Genomic DNA, 25,534 nt, shown 5'->3' on the forward strand with positions numbered 1-25,534 from the left:
TACGGTATATACCCATTTCAATTATTTATTTTTACCAGTGAAACCAATATAACATCTCAACATTCACAAATATACATTTCTGACATTCAAAAACATAACAAAAACAAATCAGTGACCAATATAGCCACCTTTCTTTGCAAGGACACTCAAAAGCCTGCCATCCATGGATTCTGTCAGTGTTTTGATCTGTTCACCATCAACATTGCGTGCAGCAGCAACCACAGCCTCCCAGACACTGTTCATAGAGGTGTACTGTTTTCCCTCCTTGTAAATCTCACATTTGATGATGGACCACAGGTTCTCAATGGGGTTCAGATCAGGTGAACAAGGAGGCCATGTCATTAGATTTTCTTCTTTTATACCCTTTCTTGCCAGCCACGCTGTGGAGTTCTTGGACGCGTGTGATGGAGTATTGTCCTGCATGAAAATCATGCTTTTCTTGAAGGATGCAGACTTCTTCCTGTACCACTGCTTGAAGAAGGTGTCTTCCAGAAACTGGGAGTTGAGCTTGACTCCATCCTCAACCCGAAAAGGCCCCATAAGCTCATCTTTGATGATACCAGCCCAAACCAGTACTCCACCTCCACCTTGCTGGTGTCTGAGTCGGACTGGAGCTCTCTGCCCTTTACCAATCCATCCATCTGGCCCATCAAGACTCACTCTCATTTCATCAGTCCATAAAACCTTAGAAAAATCAGTCTTGAGATATTTCTTGGCCCAGTCTTGACGTTTCAGCTTGTGTGTCTTGTTCAGTGGTGGTCGTCTTTCAGCCTTTCTTACCTTGGCCATGTCTCTGAGTATTGCACACCTTGTGCTTTTGGGCACTCCAGTGATGTTGCAGCTCTGAAATATGGCCAAACTGGTGGCAAGTGGCATCTTGGCAGCTGCACGCTTGACTTTTCTCAGTTCATGGGCAGTTATTTTGCGCCTTGGTTTCTCCACACGCTTCTTGCGACCCTGTTGACTATTTTGAATGAAACGCTTGATTGTTCAATGATCACGCTTCAGAAGCTTTGCAATTTTAAGAGTGCTGCATCCCTCTGCAAGATATCTCACTATTTTAAACTTTTCTGAGCCTGTCAAGTCCTTCTTTTTACCCATTATGCCAAAGGAAAGGAGGTTGCCTAATAATTATGCACACCTGATATAGGGTGTTGATGTCATTAGACCACACCCCTTCTCATTACAGAGATGCACATCACCTAATATGCTTAATTGGTAGTAGGCTTTCGAGCCTGTACAGCTTGGAGTAAGACAACATGCATAAAGAGGATGATGTGGTCAAAATACTCATTTGCCTAATAATTCTGCACGCAGTGTATATACAGAGTAAACATGGCTCCCTCTATATACAGAGTAACAAGGCTCCCTCTATATACAGTGTAACATGGCTCGCCTCTATATACAGAGTAACATTGCTCCCCCCATATACAGTGTAAACATGGCTCCTCTCTATATACAGAGTAACATGGCTCCCACTATATACAGTGTAAACATGGCTCCTCTCTATATACCGTGTAAACATGGCTCCCTCTATATACATACTAACATGGCTTCCCTCTAAATACCGTGTAAACATGGCTCCCTCTATATACAGTGTAACATGGCTCGCCTCTATATACAGAGTAACATTGCTCCCCCCATATACAGTGTAAACATGGGTCCTCTCTATATACAGAGTAACATGGCTCCCCTCTATATACCGTGTAATCATGGCTCCCTCTATATACAGAGTAACATGGCTTCCCTCTATATACCGTGTTAACATGGCTCCTCCCTATATACAGAGTAACATGGCTCCCTCTATATACAGTGTAAACATGGCTCCTCTCTATATACAGAGTAACATGGCTCCCCTCTATATACCGTGTAAACATGGCTCCCTCTATATACATACTAACATGGCTTCCCTCTAAATACCGTGTAAACATGGCTCCCTCTATATACAGAGTAACATGGCTTCCCTCTATATATCGTGTAAACATGGCTCCCTCTATATACAGAGTAACATGGCTTCCCTCTATATATCGTGTAAACATGGCTCCCTCTATATACATAGTAACATGGCTCCCCTCTATATACAGTGTAAACATGGCTCCTCTCCATATACAGTGTAACATGGCTCCCCTCTATATACAGTGTAACATGGCTCCCCTCTATATACAGAGTAACATGGCTCCCCTCTATATACAGTGTAAACATGGCTCCTCTCTATATACAGATTAACATGGCTCCCTCTATATACAGTGTAAACAAGGCTCCTCTCTATATACAGAGTAACATGGCTCCCCTCTATATACCGTGTAAACATGGCTCCCTCTGTATACAGAGTAACATGGCTCCCCTCTATATACAGTGTAAGCATGGCTCCTCTCTATATACAGAGTAACATGGCTTCCCTCTATATACCGTGTAAACATGGCTCCCTCTATATACAGAGTAACATGGCTCCCTCTATATACAGAGTAACATGGCTCCCCTCTATATAGATAGTAACATGGCTCCCCTCTATATACAGTGTAAACATGGTTCCTCTCTATATACAGAGTAACATGGCTCCTCTCTATATACAGAGTAACATGGCTCCCTCTATATACAGAGTAACATGGCTCCCTCTATATACAGTGTAAACATGGCTCCTCTCTATATACAGAGTAACATGGCTCCCCTATATATACCATGTAAACATGGCTTCCTCTATATACAGAGTAACATGGCTCCCCTCTATATACAGTGTAAACATGGCTCCTCTCTATATACAGAGTAACATGGCTTCCCTCTATTTACCGTGTAAACATGGCTCCCTCTATATACAGAGTAACATGGCTTCCCTCTATATACTGTGTAAACATGGCTCCCTCTATATACAGAGTAACATGGCTCCCTCTATATACAGTGTAAACATGGCTCCTCTATATACAGAGTAACATGGCTCCCCTCTATATACAGAGTAGCATGGCTCCTCTCTATATACAGAGTAACATGGCTTCCCTCTATATACAGAGTAACATGGCTCCCTCTATATACAGAGTAACATGGCTCCCTCTATATACAGAGCAACATGGCTCCCTCTATATACAGAGTAACATGGCTCCCCTCTATAAACAGTGTAAACATGGCTCCTCTCTATATACAGAGTAACATGTCTCCCCTCTATATACAGAGTAACATGGCTTCTCTCTATATACAGAGTAACATAACTCCCTCTATATACAGAGTAACATGTCTCCCTCTATATACAGTGTAAACATGGCTCCTCTCTATATACAGTGTAACATGGCTCCCCTCTATATGCAGAGTAACATGGCTCTCCTCTATATACAGTGTAAATATGGCTCCTCTCTATATACAAAGTAATATGGCTCCCTCTATATACAGAGTAACATGGCTCCCCTCTATATACCGTGTAAACATGGCTTCCTCTATATACAGAGTAACATGGCTCCCTCTATGTACAGAGTAACATGGCTCCCCTCTATATACAGTGTAAACATGGCTCCTCTCTATATACAGAGTAACATGGCTCCTCTCTATATACAGTGTAAACATGGCTCCTCTCTATATACAGAGTAACATGGCTTCCCTCTATATACCATGTAAACATGGCTCCCTCTATATACAGAGTAACATGGCTCCATCTATATACAGAGTAACATGGCTCCCCTCTATATACAGAGTAACATGGCTCCCCTCTATATACAGAGTAGCATGGCTTCCCTCTATATACTGTGTAAACATGGCTCCCTCTATATACAGAGTAAAATGGCTCCCTCGATATACAGAGTAACATGGCTCCCCTCTATATACAGTGTAAACATGGCTCCTCTCTATATACAGAGTAACATGGCTCCCCTCTATATACAGAGTTACATGGCTGCCCTCTATATACAGAGTAACATGGCTCCTCTCTATATACAGAGTAACATGGCTTCCCTCTATATACCGTGTAAACATGGCTCCCTCTATATACAGTGTAACATGACTCCCCTCTATATACAGAGTAACATGGCTCCCCTCTATATACAGTGTAAACATGGCTCCTCTCTATATACAGAGTAACATGGCTCCTCTCTATATACAGAGTAACATGGCTCCCCTCTATACTCTGTAAACATGGCTCCCTCTATATACAGAGTAACATGGCTTCCCTCTATATACCGTGTAAACATGGCTCCCTCTATATACAGTGTAACATGACTCCCCTCTATATACAGAGTAACATGGCCCCCCTCTATATACAGTGTAAACATGGCTCCTCTCTATATACAGAGTAACATGGCTCCCTCTATATACAGTGTAAACATGGCTCCTCTCTATATACAGAGTAACATGGCTCCCCTCTATATACTCTGTAAACATGGCTCCCTCTATATACAGAGTAACATGACTCCCCTCTATATACAGTGTAAACATGGCTCCTCTCTATATGCAGAGTAACATGGCTTCCCTCTATATACCGTGTAAACATGGCTCCCTATATATACAGAGTAACATGGCTCCCCTCTATATACAGTGTAAACATGGCTCCCTCAATATACAGAGTAACATGGCTCCCCTCTATATACAGTGTAAACATGGCTCCTCTCTATATACAGTGTAACATGACTCCCCTCTATATACAGAGTAACATGGCTCCCTCGATTTACAGAGTAACATGGCTCCCCTCTATATACAGTGTAAACATGGCTCCTCTCTATATACAGAGTAACATGGCTCCCCTCTATATACAGAGTAACATGGCTGCCCTCTATATACAGAGTAACATGGCTCCTCTCTATATACAGAGTAACATGGCTTCCCTCTATATACCGTGTAAACATGGCTCCCTCTATATACAGAGTAACATGGCTCCCTCTATATACAGAGTAACATGGCTCCCCTCTATATACAGTGTAAACATGGCTCCTCTCTATATACCGTGTAAACATGGCTCCCTCTATATACAGAGTAACATGGCTCCCTCTATATACAGAGTAACATGGCTCCCCTCTATATACAGTGTAAACATGGCTCCTCTCTATATACAGTGTTACATGACTCCCCTCTATATACAGAGTAACATGGCTCCCCTCTATATACAGTGTAAACATGGCTCCTCTCTATATACAGAGTAACATGGCTCCCTCTATATACAGTGTAAACATGGCTCCTCTCTATATACAGAGTAACATGGCTCCCCTCTATATACCGTGTAAACATGGCTCCCTCTATATACAGAGTAACATGAGTCCCCTCTATATACAGTGTAAACATGGCTTCTCTCTATATACAGAGTAACATGGCTTCCCTCTATATACCGTGTAAACATGGCTCCCTATTTATATAGAGTAACATGGCTCCCTCTATATACAGAGTAACATGGCTCTTCTCTATATACAGAGTAACATGACATGGTAACTTGCGCTTATTGCCAGAGTTCATTGAGTTTGTTCAAATCTCACTTCCCATTGAGTGGTGTCTGTTTGAGCTCAGATAAGCCATCTTTTCATACATGCCATCTCGGATTTCCATCCTGTAGAAATCAGTAGATTTGCTGCTATTAGTACCTGGTTCCCTCTGGGAACATAAACAGCAGGAAGAATTCAGCCTTTGCCTGAACTGGTATGTCCAGCACCTTACAGATAACATCAGCTATCATGTCCCAGTATTGTTTGTTCCCCTCTCCACATCACATCTCCAGCACCTGATGGTCACTGTGCTAATCATGTGGGCCAGTTGTGCTGGCACCAGGTACCATCTGGTCAGAATCTTCCTAAGAAGTTCTAAATGTGATGCACAGTGAGTGTTTTTCTCATGAGCCCTAAATGCTAGCTCCCATTGCTTCTGGGGAATCTCTCGGCCCAACTCTTTCACCCAGTCTATCGTGTATGTTGGCAAATTATTATATGTTTCAAATACTAGATTTTCATAGCCCACAGAGATAACTTTCTGTTTTGGGAGTTTGTTAGAACACATTTTCTCAATAATGGACATCCCCATAGTCTGGACTCCGGGGGTTCGAGCATGTTTTAGACCCTGCATTACCGATCTCATCTGAACATACAACTAAAACATAGAGGACGGTAGATCATACTTCTCCTGCAGTTGTGGGAAGGATGCCAAGTGCTTTTCCAGCCATAACTGGTGAAGGCTATGGTTCTCCCTTCCAGTCATTCCCCTGCCCTCCCATCCTCTGCTGTCAAACATGGGGACTAGGTATCTGAAACAGTTAATAGGGGTGGCTAGTGAAACCTGGGAATATGTGTAAAACTCATATGGGAATTTATCCCACGATTTGGTCATAGCTATCGTGATAGGTAGCATTTTGAGTGTTCTTGGTCTAGAGGCCTTTGGTAACCATAACAGTTTGTCTATCCCTTCAGGGACTGACCAGTGTTACTCAATGACAGCCCATTGGGGTGGGTTCTTGATGTTATGTGCTTTGATCGCTTGAGCTAACAGGGTGGTGTGGTAGAACTTTTGGAGGTCTGGGCTACCCAACCTGCCATCCGCGACTTTCCTCACTGCAGTAGCTTTGGGGATGCACATTTTACGTTTACCTGAAATAAATCAGTCCATGTCCCTTTGTGATATCAATAAGAAGGAGGGTGGGAGTGTGATCGGAAGAGAGCAGAACATGAATTGTAACCTTGGGAGCAGTATTATTTTTGTTGCTGCTATGTGACCCAACCATGTCAGGAAATTGCCTTTCCAATTAGCTATAGTAAATCATATATCTCTAGTTTATCATATTTGGCCTTTTGTAAGTCTTTCGGATTTTTGTAATTCTAATCCCCAATAAAGTCCTCCCGAACTGAAACTTTCACTTCAACTCTTGGACTTTTTTTCAACCCCCATAGGCATCACCTGCATCTTAGATTCGTTAAGCCTGTAATAGGAGAACTTACTGTACTCCTGTAGTGTGGTGGTTAGAGTTGGTAGGGATGTAGTTGGATTTGTAATTTTCAAAAGGACATCATCCTCAAACATGCTCAGTTTACGAGTTGTGGACCCTATCTCAATCCCCGAAAGAGCCCTATTCTCCCTAATTTGAATAGCCAGTGGCTGAAACATAAAGGAGGGGCCGTTTGCATTGGAAAATGGTTCTGACTGGAAGCAGCCATATGCAACTTTCGCTGTAGGCATGTTGTACAGTGCTCTAATCTAAAATTTCTATAGAGTCGCCTCTAAGAATTTCCAGCTTAGACGGTCAAACGCTTTCTCTGCATTGAGAGAAAGCATGAGCCCGCCAGTCCCCTCTGTGGCCATCTAGTCCACAATGTCCAGCACCCTTCTTGTCTTATGCATTCCCTGCCTACCTTTCACAAAACCTGTTTGGTCAGGATGAATTAGCCCAGGGAGCACTGATTTCATTCGATTGGCTAGCATCTTTGTGAACAATTTAGCATCCAAATTGAGTAAGGATATAGGCCTAAAGTTTTTACAGCACATGCTTCTTTTACCCGGTTTGGGGAGGGTAACTGTGGCCGCTATCATATCCAGGGGTAGTTTGGAGTTTTACTGTGGTGGCATGGTATAGAGTGCTATATTTAGTTAAATTATATAGTGTGCCATAAAATGATGAAAACTCATTGCTAATTGCTGATGGAGTGATCAGTCAACCTTTTCTATTTGAGATGATATATTGGATTCTGGTTTGCGCTTGTTGGTCTTTAAATTTGCTGCCAGAATTTTCCCTGCTTTGTTCCCTTGAGAATAATGGGACAATTTAAATTTTTTCAGGTAAAAGCTTGTGCTTTTTAAATTGGATAATCCCCTTACAACCGCCTTGTGTGCCTGCCATACTGTCTCCCTGGAAACTCCGGGTGTGGCATTGGTAGAAAGAATATTGTGAGAGGTGGTCTTTCAGGGTGCCTACAAAGTCGGGGTTTTGAAGTAGCGATTCATTGAGACGCCACGGTGGTTTGCCTTTAAAGAGAAACGATTGGTGATCGTAAGGACCACTGGTGCGTGATATGACCAGTCTATCCCTATGGTGCATTCCTTAATTTGGGGTAATTGTGGGCATTTGTCAATCCTCGTGAAGCAGTTATGGACAGGAGAGAAAAATGTATTTTCTCTGCCATCGCGATGTAATGCCCTCCATGTGTTGTATAGATTGTGAGAATTAAATAATGTGCCCATTAACTCTAACTGGAGTCTTTGCAGATGACTGGTCAATTTTAGTAAGTACAGTCTTTAGATATTCTTTTTGGTGGTCATTCGGTGAGTATATGTTCGCAATGGTGTATATCGAATCATTAATGTCAGCTACTATGCTTATGTATCTGCCCTTAGGGTCTGTCACTTTCTTTAATAGGGAGAATGCCAATTGGTTACTGATCATGATGAATTCTCCCTTCGCTTTAGACTCAGAAGTGACATAGTACTGATAAGGAAATTGTTTGACTTGAAACCTACATTGGTCTAGTTTCCTAAAATACATACAATGTCTCCTTGAAGCTTTTTTTTTTTAATTCTTTATTTTTGTAGTGCACATAGATATTACAAGCAGGCATGAGGTGCCCCGAAAGCAGTCCTCAGGCATTTTCCTCGCTCAACATGCGGAGCAAAAGATTAACAGGCACATTTTTTATATTTTATGCAACTTAAGTTAGGCTGGTAAAAATAGGTATATACTGTAATAAGAAAAAAGAAGAAAGAAAACCAAGGTACAAAATATTGTGAATCACCAAAGTGATAATGTATGAATGAATATAATACAAACTGCAGATGTGTAGAATTATACGGATTCGAAATAGTATCTGCAAAAGATATATAAACACTACATAGGGTAACATTGTAAGAGACCACTGAGAAGTATGGGTGGTAGAGAACTCACAAAATTAAGTTGAAATCAGGCGTATCTCCCTCTATATTGGGGAACTGGACAGTATAGAAGATCTCCAGCGATGAATCTCAATATGAGATGATGACAAATCTTCTAATGCACTCCAAATACAGAAAAGAAAATAGATAGTGCAGATGGTATAAAAAATTAACAATTTAATTGCATATATTGCACTTACAATGTGTCAGAGTAAAATCAGCTTGTCGCCACACTAGGTGGTATTCATAAGCAGCAACTGAACCAATCAGGATGTAGGATCAGGAACAGTAGTAGCAGCACCAAACAATGTACAAATAAAATAAAAGTTCGGTATAAAAAACAAATAAAACAATTCCAACGCGTTTCGTCCTTCTATGGACTTCCTCAGGGATGTATGACTGTGATGGGGGTAGGATTCCTCTTAAATATCCTTCAAATCATCTTCCAAACGATCGCCGGTGTGGAACGCAAGTTACTTCCGCATGACGTCATTTCCGGTCTTCCGAGCAGATCGAAAAAAAGTATACTCTAAAAAAACAGCAGCTAAACCTAGCTATAACCGTAGTGGAACAGATGGCAACATCATAAAACCTATTTCATACATATATAAATGACTAGGGATGACTCTAAGAGTCCTTCAAATCTTCCAAATTATCGTCAATATGGGTGTGCGTTCCACTGTGGAACGCAAGTGACTTCCACATGATGTCACTTCCGGTATTACGGACAGATAAAAAAAAAGACAGTCTACTTTGGGAAACAGCAGTTAAACATAGCTGAGATGGTAGTAAACAAACATCACCACCAAAAAAACTCTTATATACATATATAATTAGCTGGACAATGAGCATATTAGAAAAGATATATCTCCTTACATATTAAATGTATTATGAATTTTATATAATCTCTCAAAATTAATAAAGTGTGAGAGGAATTAATTCCAATGGATATGGTAATATATGGAAATGAATGTTAATTTGAGAATATAAAAATTTAAATGTAAACTTGATATTTAAAGAATTTTAATATTTAAAGAATTTGATGTTTAGAAATATAATAGTCCTTCAAAATGTATGATTGATGTACTGTAATAAGGCTTGAATAATGTTTATGCTAGTCTATAGATGTTACAGGTTATGCATGTATATTATGATAGCTGCTTAAACATGTTGGTATAGTTTGATTATAGTAAATGTTCAGGCTAGATTTCAGTTAGTCGCATTAATACTGTTATTAGTCGATTAGTACTATCAGCTGTCGCTTTGACACTATAGCGGTTTAGTTAAACATACTTCTTGTCTTACTAGGCACATTTTTTGTTATGAACAAGATTTTTACAGACTAGGCATAACTGACAGTGTGAGTAGGGCGAAGAAAGAAGCAAGCTGGAACAAATGTGTGGGAGTATAAAGCCACTGAGTATTGATAACATAAAAACATAAAGCTCTGAATAGCCTTATAGAAAAACAATAACATGACTCAGGAGGAATAGGTCAGAACATTTAGCCTATGCCACTCGTAGGCTGGATCGGTCAGGTCAGCTCAGTGCCAGAGTCAGTTTCTTCTCCCCTCTCCTTCAACAATTGCTGCTCTAACAAGTAGACCTCAGGTTTTCTAAACAGGGATAGTCCTTCTCTCCACCTCCAGTCCAGGCCTTAAGAGGAGCCAGTGCCTGGTTGCAAAGGACTCTCTCTGTCACGGCAGGAGAATCATGAGCCCGCAGAGACTTATGGCCTTCAAGTTCCCCCCAGGCATGTGGACGGCAGTGGGGACAAAATTTCACGTGGTGTAGAGAGCCGGAGCGGCCCCCGGATTCAGCAGGGCATCACGCGTGGTAGGTATTCTTGGTCGGCTGGACTCATAATTCCCAGCACAGGTTATCAAAACGAGTCACAAAGCTTTCCTTCCATTTCTGGTCCCTTAGATTGGAAGTTGTTCCCGTGCTGCGGCCATCTTGGATTTTCCTCGTGGTTGCAGAGTACAAGTGCTGCAGAAAGGTGAGTTTGGGCACCATAGGGGATCTCCTCCACTGCGGAGGTATTGGTGAGTGTTCTTCTGCTTCTCCTTTTGGTGTGTTAGAGGTTGTGGGCAGCCGATGTGTCTGCAGGTCATCTTGTGTCCCTGCCTGGAGAATGAAGGAAGCGCCGGGTCCTCGTGGGAGGTCTCTGTGCATTCAGTCACGGTGGAGGTGGATAGTTTGTTGAGGTCCGAGAATGCAGGCGGATGGCTGCAGTTATGATCTGTGCCGTTTTTGTCAACGGTCCGCCCTGGTTTTTGCCGGTGCGGGTGTGTAGCTTGTAGGGGCTCTGGGTTCGGCGCCATCTCGTATGGCCTCTGCCATCTTGATTTTGGTGCATGGTTATGGATTTTCTTGGCGGCCCTGTTGCTGCACCTGAATTGCTTTGCGGTGGTTCGGTCCTGAGGGTGGGGACCGGGATCACCCCCTCGGTCCAAAAGGGGGGGTACGGAGCCGGTTCCCCGCGGGCTGACATATGGTGTAGCACTGTGTGGCAGGACAGCGGGGCAGCGGCCGTCCGCCCCGCTCACTGCCGGAGTAGGCCTCCAAAATGTCAGCGAGGAATCTTCCTCCAGGGGACTGAAGCCCTACGAGCCAGCCTCTCCCTGGATCCAGAGCCCTCTACCCACTGAGGGCCACCGTTGCCGGTCGGTTTTATTTCAGTAATCTTATTTTTTCAAGCTTATTTGATCTTAGGCTGCAGGAGCTGGTCTTGCATGCGACCATCCAGCTCGGCGGTCCGGCCCCGCCCCCCTCCTTGAAGCTTTTTGAGTACCTTGTAGAGCGTGTGTCTTTTGAATGGGGCATTCAGTCCTTTGACATTATGGAAGACTATCTGCATGTTGTTCCCTAGGTATGTTGTTATTCCCCCAAGAGGCCACCCCATCGTACCTCCGATTCTTAAGTTATCGCTGTCCCACCCCTCTGCCCTAAAATTAATTAGAAATGTAGGAAGGAAGAAAAGTAGAGAAAACACAGTACGTAATTACATAATTCGACCAGTACCCGTATGACCAGTGATGGTCGCCCACAGGCGATCCCACTCGGAATTTGGTTGTGCTGAGTGAGTCTACTCAGTGCCCATGGGGGTGTGCAAAGTGCAACCACCAGCCATGTACACCGCAAGGCCCCACCCCACACAAGCGCATCTTGCATCTTAAATATGACAACATTAGTTTCACCTGGTGGAAGGGTGTCTACAGTTACTATTGCGTGAAGACACATATCACAAAGGAAAAATTTGAACACAACTAAGAACATTACCTCCTAGAGCCCGTTCCCCCAGGCTGTTTAAACAATCAGTATCCCTTAGAGGTTCCTTCGGCCCCCTTTTTTTTTTTTTTAATTCTTTATTTTGGCGTGCAATAAAATAATTACATACAGGCTGGTAGAGCCACGACAGCATCTACCAGCTTAATATGGTCGAACAGTTGTATACATTGTCATGGCATGTGAAACAATTGCACTTTTTGTTTTTGTGAGCTAAAGAAACAGGCTTCAACATAGATTGTAGTATAAAAACTTGAGAAACAACAAGCTAGAAAACCATCGTTAGGAGGAGATTAAATGTGTTGCCGTGTGAGTGTGCAGAGGTATGATGTTGGAGATGTCAGTGGGTAATTAGGAGTTTTTGAACTAAGAATTGAACTGACAGCTTATTCATGGAGAGACCTGGGTCATGGACCCAAGAGGCTAGCCTATGGTAGGGTAACACTTTGGGTATTACAGGCTGAGTGTGCTGCTGCTTAGCGCGTGGTCTTAGCTAGGAAGGTTGACCAATGTGCTAGGCATGTGTCCATAAGAGGTACTATCCCTGCAGGTCTATCGATTGCTTAGGGTACCCCAGTAGTGGAGTATGTGAGACATGAGGCAGGGGCTCTGTGCAGATCGTCTTAGTAGCTTAAGAAGACGAGTATAAAGATTGGTAACACTAAAATCAACACAGGGATAAAGTAAGGTAATGCTAACTATGGGCCATGTGGTCTGTACCTGCATTGAATTGCAGAAAAGTAGGAGGAAGCCCCCCAGCAGTCCATGTTGGTTGGTCTGTACCCCTTCTGGAGGCCCGTGATGTGGTCCTAGGTGTGCTAGTACGGGGTACTTGCAGCTAAGTAAAACTGTGTACAGTTTCACGGTTATGATCGCTCGACATACAAGTACATAAACAACGTTACTGAAAGTCTAATGAACATAATGCACTTTAACGGTTTCTGGATGCATTGCCTTCAGTCACTGCACATTTGCACCTGGCCAAGCATACATTCACCCCGGAGAGGCTGAGCAGTAAGTCAACATAAGATTTACAATGTTAAACCAGAAGTTACTGTAAGTCGCATGCAAGCCGACTATAAGCTGATGCGTTAAACTTAGTAGTACCAACATTGAGCTTGTAACGTGAGCAGTCTTGGTTACTTATGCAGTTATGGTGCTATAAGATGGGTAATGTAATTGTGGCTAAGACATAGATTAGTATTTTAAAAGGCTATCAATTGCTTATGATGTAAGCTATCAAACTTAGTATATAAGAAAACATATATGCTTTTATGCCGCTGAGTCAGAAACGTTAAACATAGACCATAACATCAAAACATTATGAGGAAAAAGGTCGGTGCCCCTTACGGCTTTGTGTTAAGATCCCCTGTTACCCGGGGGAGGGGGGGGGGGAGATGTCAGGTGGCTTTACTTAAGTGGCTTAAAAGTGCCCTTGGTTGCTAAAACTCGTGTGAGTTCTACCTTAATATTGTGGCTATAACTTTTCAACATATATACATCGTGACAGGTTCATGAGACCAGGGGTTGCAGCGAGTATGGCTGCTGAAGGTAGTCTTGTCTGGATACCGGATAGCTTCAGGGCTGCGTCAGGTGTTGGTTGCCGCAGTGATCGCCGTTTCGGCTCCTCTAGGGACAAATGTGACCGCTGTTGCGGGGTTCCATGTGGTGCCGTGTGCCAGCGCGGTTCTGTTCTCCGGTGGAGGATGAGCGATCGGGGGAAGTCCCAGGGTCGGTAGTAGCTCAGTTGCCTCTTGTAAGTCCTGTATGGTAGAGGTCGCGTTCCCGTGGTGGATCAACATTGTGCGCGAACCTCTCAAATGGTAGGTGATATTATGTTGGCGTAGGAGGGCTGTAAAGGGCTGAAGCGTGCGTCTCCACGCCAGGGTGGACCCCGACAAGTCCGCGTAGAAAGATAGCTGCATATTTTCAAACAGGTACGGAGATTGGTTCCGCGTGGCTTGCATCACCGCCACCTTGTCTCCTTGATTTTGGAAGCATGCCAGTAGGTCTTTGGTGGGGCCTTTGGTGGGGCCTTAGCCGCTCGTGGTAGGCGGAATACCCTTTCAATGGGTACTTGTCTGGCTTGCTTGGGAGGTAATAGTGCCTGCATTAGCCTCCGCACCGTGTGTGGGAGTTCAGACTCCGGTATGTCCTCTCTTATGCCCCGGATTTTTATGTTCCGGCAGCGACTCCGGTCTTCTAAGGTTGCTATACGTTGCTTGTATGTGGAGTGCTGTAACTTGATGTCCCGAACCGTTTGTTGGAGGTCTTGGGTGTGTTGCTTGGCACGCTGGGAGTCAGCCTCCAGCGTGCCCAGGCGGCCCGTAAGGCCTTGTAGGTCTTTGCGCAGTTTAGCCATGTCTGCCTGTATTGTTAAGCGGAGGTCTGCTAGGAGGTCTTTCATGACCGCAGCAGTCACTGGTGAGGAGTCTGTTTTCAGTGGCGACTTGTGAGGTGGTATTTCCTCGTGTGGGTGCTCCATCTCAGTCTCCGTGGTGAAATCATCGGAGATATCTGAGCCGTAGTCGTGGTAAGCGGCCATGTTGGGGCCTTGGGCGCTGAGTGCCTGCTTCCACATGTCGCCGATGCTGTGGTGCTGCCGCGGGTTGTCGAGCTTAGATTTTTTAGTTTTCCGGCCCATATCGTTGGTGGATGCTTGCAGGTCGGTTTGGTGCCGGTTTCGTTGGGCTGGGTTCTCGTAATCTGGTCCAAACTGTTGTTTTGCAGCGGAGCTCGCTCGGCGTGCGACCATTCAGGTCTGTTGCTTGGCTCCGCCTCCCTTCAGCCCCTTTTTTGAGTGCATGGGTTTCCCCCTAGCCTCCATTAGCCCTCCTTTCCACACTCTCCCCCCACCTTTCTTGAAGTGGGCATCTGGGATTTAGGCTAGGCATCTATATCCACTGGGGGTCTGATACCTCATAAACATTGCACAATAACACATGCACATTTGAAAAAAACTTGGCATCTCTGCTTCAACTTGTCCTCTGGCTCGGGAGCTAGGACAACTCATGGATCTTGTCTTTGAGGTCTGAGTTACTTTCATTGGAAAGAAGAAAACAGTGCTCTGCCCCAGTGCCGTAGATTCAAATAAACATGAATTGGGCCCAACTCCCCCTGGTCTCAGTTAGACAGTATCATAAGTTCGCAAAGGGGTAGTCCCCGAGTCGCCGTGAAGTTGTGGGAGGTCATAGCCATAGACTATGCACAGTCCATCATTCAGCTTGGGGCAGGTTGAATACTCTCGAGTGATCTCTCCTTCCAGTAACCATAAAGGATCTTCAGGTTGCGTCTCCCGAGAGACCAGAAAAATTTCACCACGTCAGTGCCTTAGACGATATGTGGAACGCTCCAGCATTAATATGAATCATGTCCCTGATCTTGTGTCAGACAGAGATAAGTGCAGTGGTCTCCCCAGGGGCGTATTAGCCGCGAGGCAAACAAGGCATTTGCCTTGGGCGGCATTTTCCAGGGGGCAGCAAAAAAAGCCGCCCCCAAATGCCCAAGGCAAATGTCTTGTTAGCCTTGCGGCTAACAGACATGCTGGGCTGCTGCTGTGCGGGCGTTCGGCCGGCGCTGGCGGGCGGCTGGCGAGGGAGCACTTCCTCTGAGCTGACTGCTCAGCTCCCTCGCGCATCGCAGAGTGAGGCTGGGAGCCGGAAGATGACGTCATATTCCGGCTCCGCCTCCCAGCCTCACTGTGTGGCGCGCGAGGGAGCTGAGCAGACAGCTCAGAGGAAGTGCTCCCTCGCCAGCCACCCGCCAGCGCCGCCCGACCGCCCAGCAGCCACTGGACCACCAGGGAGAAAGATGGACTCACCCCCCCCCCCCAGCATTCCCAAAGGTAAGGAGGCTGGGGGGGTTAAAGTAAAAAAAAAAAGTGTTAATGTGAGTGAGCGTGTGTGTCTGTTAGTGAGTGTGAGTGTGAGTGTGTCTGTTAGTGTGAGTGTGAGTGTGTCTGTTAGTGTGAGTGTGTCTGTTAGTGTGTGTCTGTGAGTGTGTGTCTGTGAGTGTGAGTGTGTGTGTGTGTCTGTTAGTGAGTGTGTGTGTGTCTGTTAGTGAGTGTGAGTGTGTGTGTCTGTGAGTGTGAGTGTGTGTGTGTGTGTGTGTCTGTTAGTGAGTGTGTGTGTGTGTGTGTGTCTGTGAGTGTGTGTGTGTGTCTGTGAGTGTGAGTGTGTGTCTGTGAGTGTGTGTGTGTGTGTGTCTGTGAGTGTGAGTGTGTGTCAGTGAGTGTGAGTGTGTGTGTGTCTGTGAGTGTGAGTGTGTGTGTGAGTGTGTGTCAGTGAGTGTGTGTGTGTCTGTTAGTGAGTGTGAGCGTGTGTCTGTTAGTGTGAGTGTGTGTGTGTCTGTTAGTGTGAGTGTGTGTGTCTGTTAGTGAGTGTGTGTGTGTGTCTGTTAGTGTGTGTGAGTGTGTGTTAGTGTGTGTGTGTGTGTGTGTGTGTCTGTTAGTGTGTGTGTCTGTTAGTGTGTGTCTGTTAGTGTGTGTGTCTGTTAGTGTGTGTCTGTTAGTGTGTTTCTGTTAGTGTGTTTGCCTGTGAGTGTGTGTGTCTGTTAGTGAGTGTGTGTGTGTGTCTGACTGTGTGTGTCTGTTAGTGTGTGTTTGCCTGTGAGTGTGTGTGTATGTTAGTGAGTGTGTGTCTGCTAGTTTGTGTCTGCTAGTGAGTGAGTGTGTGTCTGTTAGTGTGTGTCTGTTAGTGAGTGTGTTTGTCTGTTACTGAGTGTGTTTGTCTGTTACTGAGTGTGTCTGTTACTGATTGTTTCTGTTAGTGTGTGTGTCTGTTAGTGAGTGTGTCTGTTAGTGAGTGTGTGTGTGTCTGACTGTGTGTGTCTGTTAGTGTGTGTTTGCCTGTGAGTGTGTGTGTATGTTAGTGAGTGTGTGTGTCTGCTCGTTTGTGTCTGCTAGTGAGTGAGTGTGTGTCTGTTAGTGTGTGTCTGTTAGTGAGTGTGTTTGTCTGTTACTGAGTGTGTCTGTTAGTGAGTGTGTCTGTTAGTGAGTGTGTCTGTTACTGAGTGTGAGTGTGTCTGTTACAGAGTGCGAGTGTTTCTGTTAGCTAGTGTATGCGTATCTGTCAGTGAATGTGTGTATTGAGAATGCAGGGTGTGGTAAAGGTTGGGTGGGAGTGGCACACGGGAGGGGGGCGCCTGAGTTTTGTCCTGCCTAGGGCAGCACAAAACCAGGATACACCACTGGGTCTCCCTATGGATACTTACAGGACCTATCTCTATTTCTTCATTCGTTTCTATTCGGAAGCAAGAAGTCTTAGCGTGTTCACGCTTGAGGAGGGTTCTTCGCACGGGATGTCCCATTTTCGGAGCAGTTCGTATCCCTCTTCCAAGGTAAATTTTGGAGTGATCTGGCCATTCCTAACCACCAATAAGCAAGTGGGAAACCTCCACCTGTAGGGTACTTGTGCTTTCCTGAGGGCCATGGTGACCTGACTTCAGGATGGAAGAATAATCACCCAGCAGGGTCTTAGCTATTCTATTCACTTTCAGGATTTCCTCCTTAATGTGGTGGTAGTGAGCTCGTAGTACCACATCTCTGGATGCTGATGCTTTAGCCTCTCTATGTATCTGATCTAGGAGGAACATGTCTGTGGGGATGTCTGCGCACAGAGCCTGGAACAGAGCTGTGGCATACGCTGGCAGATCACCCATGGATTCTGGTATACCCCACAAATGCAGGTTGTTTCTGCGGGAGCAGTCCTCCAGGTCTTTGAGCTTGGTTTGTGAGTGAGGTTTACCCAGCCTCGCTTCTATATGTTGTAGTACATCCGCCATAGAGTTTTGCGCCACCGCATATTCATCCATCTTGGATTGGAAGTGAGCAGTGCGGCCTCCAATTTCCTGGATTTTTTCTCTGCATCTCTTTAATTGAGGATTGGAATTGCGCAATTACTTGGGCAGATTGGGAGTCCAGCATTTTTTGCTGGTCGGTTGGGGTTAAGTGACCCTCTGTTTTGTCCCCTGTCTGTGGGCTGTAGTCACGGCTATTACCTGAATCATGATTACCATCTTGGAGGCCCTCCTGCGAGAGCTGTAGTTTAGCTTGCGTCTGGGCCATTGAAAAGGAGGATTTATCCCCCTGTTGCTTGCCTTTGTGGTGGGACATCTCTGGCATGCAGGTAAGTTGTTGTTCCGTTAATTTTGCACTGTGGAAAGTTGGGTTTTATGATCGGCCAGCACAGAGCTCTGCACTCACGCGGCCATGCTGCCTCGGTGTCGGACCCCTTTCCCCCCGACAAATGGTTTTCAATGTTCACTTCATGATAATTTATAAACAGATTAAAGATAAGTAGACCCAGGATGTAGAAGTAGACCTTGAGGCACACCACTCACCACTATAGTCCAATTTGAAATGTTTCCATATGCAACTACTCTGTGCGCTCTCTTTAAGCCACTATTCTATCCAAGACACAATTTTTCTTTTAAAACAACTGTTTTAAGTTTTACTGGCAACCTTCTCTGTAAGTAAGTAACCAAGTACATCCCATACTGGATTACAGTAATATATATTTCTACTAACTTGTTCATAGAATGCAATTCAGTAATTTTGGCATGACCTGGCTTTCATAAAACCATGTTAATTCCTGCTAATTATACTTTTGTTTAAAATTCTAACAACCTTTTAAATAATTTTCCAACAACAAATGTTAAACTCACGGGTTGGTCCAATTTGAGCTTTTGAACCTTTTTAAAATATAGGCACCACATCTGCTTTCCTACAATCCTCTGGTAAGATTCCTGAAAATTTAAAAACAGTGGTATGGCTAGTTCTGTACTAAGCTCCCAAAGCTCACGTTTGTGAATACCATCTGGACATGGGTGTTTGTTTACATTAACATTATTTCATTTCTGAAGTACTTTATCCTTTGTTAACCAATCACCTGTTTGCTGTAAGGCTTTAGTAATAGCTATTTGTAAATCTACAGCCATAGATTCTTCTTATCTATATATTGAAGAAAAAATATTATTTAGAATTTCTGCCTTGTCCTGAATTATTTCTTTAGTTAAAAGCCCTGCATATTTAAACAACAATAAAATAAATTAAATATGGGACTTTATCAGTAAGTGAGAACATTGTATTTACCATTCAAAATAAAATATCGATATAACACAAATACCTACCAAAAAAACTGAAAAAAAGAAAAAGAGAATAATGATTAAGTAGGCAAGAAGAGGGTGACTTGTGTCCCTGGAAAGGTTTTTTGAATGAAATATTTTTTTTTTAACTATGCATGTAAGGGAGAATATACAATGCTCCCCTTTACCATTTTTGTGAAATCTTTAATTGTGTTTATTTTTGTGAATACATATTTACATATTTACATTTTTTTTGTTTTATTTTAATGCAGTAATTATCTCTAGTACAGTTAATTCTCGCAATTATAGTTTTAAATGATAGCTAATTTAGAGTTTTCTTTCTGAGTATCATCTTAAGCCATTTTAATACTACCACATGTTAGACATGTACTTCACTTCTAATATTTATAAAAGAATGTAATCTTCCCATTAGATATAAATTATACTTAGGATATTGTAGAATTAAAAGCATTTTAAGTTTTTCTACATTTCTCTTCCTCTATCTGTTCTGTGTATGTTTTGTATCTCGAAGGCCTGTAATTAGAGATTAGAGAAGCAGCAGTTTCAGTTTTAAAAAGAAATCCTTCAGTAAAATGAAATATAAAATTGTATTTAAATGTAAATTATGTTGCAAGTACGTGATGTAATATGCGATTTGGGCTTGTATTCAATGTTGTTGCTACTTTTTTACTGGTGCTACTATGCTTTATGGTACTGTTAGTGGCAGCTATTTACTGACTGCAAATGTTACCAGAAGCTACAAGGAATTACCGCTAAGGGAATTGGTAAGTATCAGACAGCTAATAGTTTCCATTATTCCTTATGGGTGCCATCAGGGCTGGTGCAAGGCTTTTTGGCTACACAGGCAGAGATGCCTATTGCTGTCCCCCCAAATAAAAACCTTTGTGTCTCTTAATCGCCTTTTGAATTTCTTACCCCCTTTTATATTTCTTAACCCTCTTTTCAAGGTCTTACCCATTTAGTGTACCTTATTCACAATGTCTTCCCTTTGGTGTCTCCTATTTTTCTAGTCCCTTTGTGTGTCTCTTTTTCCTCTTCCCCAGCCCAGTGGGTGTCTGCTTTTCTCATTCCCCAGCCAGTCTGTGTCTATTTGTCTCCTCCCCAGACCATTTGTATGTCTCTTTCTCCCCCTCCAGCCCCTCTGTGTGTCTCTTTTTCCACTTCCTCAGCCCCTCTGTGTGTCTCTTTCTCCCTTCCCCAACCCCCTTGTGTCACTTTTTTCTCTTCCACAGCCACTCTGTGTGTCTATTTCTTCTCTTCCCTAGCCCCTCTGTGTGTCTCTTTCTGTCCTTCCTCAGCCCTTGGACCACAGTAGAGGATCTTCTATATGCGCTACATCGTCTGACATGAAGCTGTTCATTGTGCTCAGTGAGCAGTTTCCTGCCAGACCTGGTAGAGGATAAAGAAGATCCTCAACCATGGTCCACATGGCCATGCTACATGAAGTGACTGGCAGGAGGGTGAGCAATGTGCGCTTCCCTGCTGCTGATCAGACAATTCCTAAGGCAGCTGCCTATACACCTTTATGATTGTGCCTGCCCTGTGAGCCACTAATCACTACTTACCGATTGATTTTCAACCTTCTGCAACTGTTTAATGACTGCCACTAACCCTCAAAGCTTTAGTTAACAACAATAACAAAAAATAAACATTATATTATATAAAAAAATACACAGGGCATTACGGTAAAACCTTAAACAACATACCAAATGATTTTAGATAATATCAGATGGAAATAAAATTTAAGAAATGACCAGATGTGATATAGAAATGTAAATTTATAATAATTGTGTTAATAGCAACAGTACTTGGAACTTTAGTATTGTATCAAGATTGCACTTTTTGCGCTTTTGCACTTTTAAATTTTAGCACCTAGGTATATCACCGTAATTGTTCTTTATGAATTAAAGTTAGTTGATTACATTCGTGAGTAGCACAAACCAAACAGTAGCACAACACAATATTTTCAATTACTCTATATAGTTATGAATACTATATTTTGCAAATATCTTTGTAGTATCAACTCCTACTTTCTAGGACACCACTATATACCTGAATTCACATATAGGCAAATGGTTTGTACTGCACCTCCATGCACTCTTCTTTGTAGATTTGTGTTGGGTCAAAAGGGATCGGTGACTCATAGTTTCGAGAACACCATGGATACAAGCTTCCACATTTTCTCATCCATGTAGAGAAAGTAAGGAAAATGAGAAGAAATAGTGACAAATTATTTTAGAAGACAGAGCAGCCCCATACAGTACTACTATGAAATTGTTAGTTATGCCATATCTTTATATGGTGTGTCTAATTGAATAAAGGGACACTATAATCCTTTTTTCTGAAAAAGTAGTGTTTACATTTTTGTTTTGTAACACCTTAAGTTCCTGGAGCTTCCTGGGTCAGTGCTGCACAGCGTGCAGTGCTGACATTCAGCGTTTCTATGTTCTCCATGGAGATGCTGAACGTTCCTCATAGAGGAACACTGATTAAATACATCTTTATGAGGAGATTCTGATTGGCGCAGAGATGTGTTTTGCTGCACATGCACAATAGCCTCCTATGCTTTCCTATTTACACCTTTTTAAACTAAGGAGAAGGGAGATGGCCGCCTAAACAGCGATTTCAAACCCATTGTATCAGGAATACACATTTGTATTCCTGACACTGTAGTGTTCCTTTAAGTAAAATGTTTCTTCTTATGAAATAAAACAAAAGTAGTCCTTTTAAGCAGCACCAATTATGAACAAAAACCTGCTTGTGTTTAAATAATAACAATGTATACATACAAGGTACAAGATTAGTAAAATTGATATTGTTCAGAAGTTCGGAATTTAATCAGAAGTCATGGTTTGGTTAATTGCGCTACAATAAGGCTGCTTGTAGACACAATGAGTCTCTGTGTATATATTTGGTTGCCAAACAAGTTTAACTGGATTCCACTGGGGTGTTATAAAAGGGTTGGGTTGTTTGCATAACACTTCAGATGTATTGTAAGTATCCTTTTCATAGCAGGTCATCTATACATTTAAATCTTTGGTAACCAAGATAACATGCCACAAAAAAAAAAAAAAAAAAAACTGAAATCCATCTGTGACAAAGTCCTTGCTGTTTATCTGAAATAATTCTATAATGAAATCTAAGTTCTAGTTACATTTGAATAAATTCCTTAAATAGACAATGAGCTGTAGAAATAGTGTTACCTTTGTAGAGTGATTAAATGTACCTAGATGAGGGATATATTCATCTTAAGTATCTGCTAATTCAACTGAACTTGATCTTTATAAATTAATTCATAGAATAAATTAAATCTACATCCTATGAACTTAGTCTAGGCATTGACTGAATTTGTACATGAGTTTATCTAGTATATGTTAAATGCAATAGCTTTATTAGTATTCATGGACTCCTTAAATGGTATAAATTCTCCTTGTGACATGAACCAACATTTTGCAAAATTTATCAAAATGTAACTGGGTTACTAAATTCCCCACTGCTGATTAATTCTTAATTATTAGCTGTAATTTATTTTTAATGCTGTATATCCGACTGAATGTTACCTACAATGACTAGACTAATATTCAGATTTGATTAGACAATACTTGAAGGTTTGACTAGACAAGAACTGAAGCAGACTATCTCAACCATGTGCTAATGCAATTATACCATGATAGAACTGGGTAGTATAGTTGTTAGAGTACACTTGTTGGAGAAAGTAAATTTGCCTTCATATGTTTTAAGTGTGACATCACATTTTCTTCATTTTTATCAAATGGCGTCTTTACGTTTGTAGAATGCTTCACTTATAGGCTTTATTGTTGCTAAATAATATTGTACCCAGTGGATGTCAACCAAAGTACATTGCATTGCACCTAAGTTTCCTTTTCAAGCAAGAAAATAAAAGACCTGAGGTGAACAATATATATTGCAATCACAAAAAGTATTACTGTAGGCTGAAGTGGACATGAATTCCCTTTCTTTTTTTTTTTTTTAAGAATGCTCTTATATCCATGTCTTTTAGGTTTTATGGTGTTTGGATATGACATTCCAAGCACCATAACAACAACAACTGTGTATTATAGTAGTCACGATAATAGAAGACTATAGGTGCAGTCCATCCAGTCTGGGTTTAACTGTTTTCAAGTAGTTTAAACAAATAGGTTTCCATGGCATCCAAAGGGTATAATCTGTAGCCAACACACATTTACAAGCAGAACATATTTGTCATATTACGGGTACAAATTAACCTTGGTCATGCCCTTGGGCATCCGCAGGAATTTTTCCGGGAGGAAGGGGCATAATTGTAATGACATCCATGCTTGGTCCTTTTCTGCAGTGTCATGAAGGGGAGGGGCATAATCATTATCACATAAAGCCAGGGAGACCAGATTTTGGAAATATAAAACCAGGACACGCATCAGGCAAGGAGATGAAAAGATCGACATGACTCTGGAAATAAGGTAAATAGCATTAAAGGGGGAAGGGGGGAGAGGAGGGAGGCAGGATACATAAATAGTGTTTTTACAACATGTTTGTATTCCTGACACTATAGTGTTCCTTTAAGAAAATTAAAGGAACATTCTGGTCACCATAGCTTCATCTAAATGAAAATGCTATGATGCTTTGTGGACCGTGGGTGCTCTCTTTCCTTTAAAGGGACACTCCAGTGCAAGGAAAACAAATAGTTTTCCTGGAACTGCAGGTACCCTCTCCCTCCTACCACCCATCCCATGTTGCTGAAGGGATGAAAACCCCTTCAGTGACTTACCTGCGACCCTCGCCAATGTCCCTTGTTGGTGGTTTCGGGTCCGCCCACGCTCCTCCCCCGCCGACATCATTCGGCGGGGGAGACCTAATGCGCAATGTGCGGCAATGCCACGAGCGCATGTTAAACCTCTCCATAGAAAAGCATTGAAAATGCTTTCAATGCTTTCCTATGGGGAATTGAGCGACGCTGGAGGTCCTCACACAGCATAAGGACATCCAGCGACACTCTAGCACAAACCTGTGCTAGAAACCAAGAAGTGCCCTCTAGTGGCTGTCTAGTAGACAGCCACTAGAGGAGGAGTTAACCCTGCAATGTAATTATTACAGTTTATGAAAACTGCAATATTTACAACTGTAGGGTTAAGGCTAGTGGGAGTTGGCACCCAGACCACTCCAATGGGCAGAAGTGGTCTGGGTACCTGGAGTGTCCTTTTAAGGGGTTAAACCACTCTCAAATGGTTTAACCCCAAAGGCTTCCTCCAGCTTCAGATCTCCAGGTGCCTCAGTGGTATTCGGCTTCTGAAATGAAGTGTCAGGAAGTGCAGATTAAAGTCAGGCATGGGTGCTGCTGATTGGCCATAGTGGTCAACTGACGCTAGTTCCCAGTTCATAAAATTGTTTTACTTTTAATGAATGGGAAGCTACTGATTGGCTTAGAGTGCCAGCTGACCGCTCTAGCCAATCACGGGCACCCCTACCCAGCGGCACTCTATGCTTCCTGACACTAAGTAAATAAAAGTGAACACATTTATTTTTTACCTGGATGGTGAGAAGGTCCAATGTTTCCCTGCCAGGCCAAGGTACCAAAGGCTTATGATGTGGTGTCTAGAATGAAGTGGAGGGATCAGTTCACCTATCCTTCCTGCTATAGTCTTCTTTCTTCTCCTTTATTTGACACGACACAGTCTTCTTTTTCTTTTGACACTGTCTTCTCTCCTCCTTGTTTCCTTCTGCTCCTTTACCTTTCTGCTACTTTCTGCTTCTTTTGCGCCCTTCTGCTCCTTTCTCTTTCTGATTCCTTTCTGCTACTTTTGCTCCCTTCTGCTCCTTCGGACCCTTCTTGCTCCTTCTGCCCCTTCCAGCTCATTGCCGATCCTTTGTGCTCCTTGATGTTGCTTCCTGTTCAATTCTGTTTATTCTCCTTTCTGCTCCTTCTCCTACTTTATCTTTGTGCTCCTTCTGATTATTTCTGCTCCTTTACCTTTGTGCTCCTTCTGACCTTTCATGCTACTTGCAGACCCTTTCTGCTTCTTGCTGACCCTTCTTGCTCATTTCTGTTCCTTTCTGCTCCTTCTCCTACTTTACCTTTGTGCGCATCCTGCCTCTTCAAGCTCCTTGCTGACCCTTTCTGCCCATTCCAGCTCCTTTATGACCCTTTTTGCTCCTTCTATTACTTTACCTTTGTGCTCCTTCTGATTCTTTTTGCTCCTTTACCTTTGTACTCCTTCTGTCCCATCCTGCTCCTTGCTGCCCCATTCTGCTGCTTGCAGACCCTTCCTTCTCCTTGCAGACCCTTCCTGCTCATTTCTGTTTCTTTGTGCTCCTTCTCCTCCATTACCTTTCGGCTC

The sequence above is a fragment of the Pelobates fuscus genome, chromosome 1 (genome assembly GCF_036172605.1).
Source record: "Pelobates fuscus isolate aPelFus1 chromosome 1, aPelFus1.pri, whole genome shotgun sequence".
NCBI classification, from domain to species: Eukaryota; Metazoa; Chordata; class Amphibia; order Anura; family Pelobatidae; genus Pelobates; species Pelobates fuscus.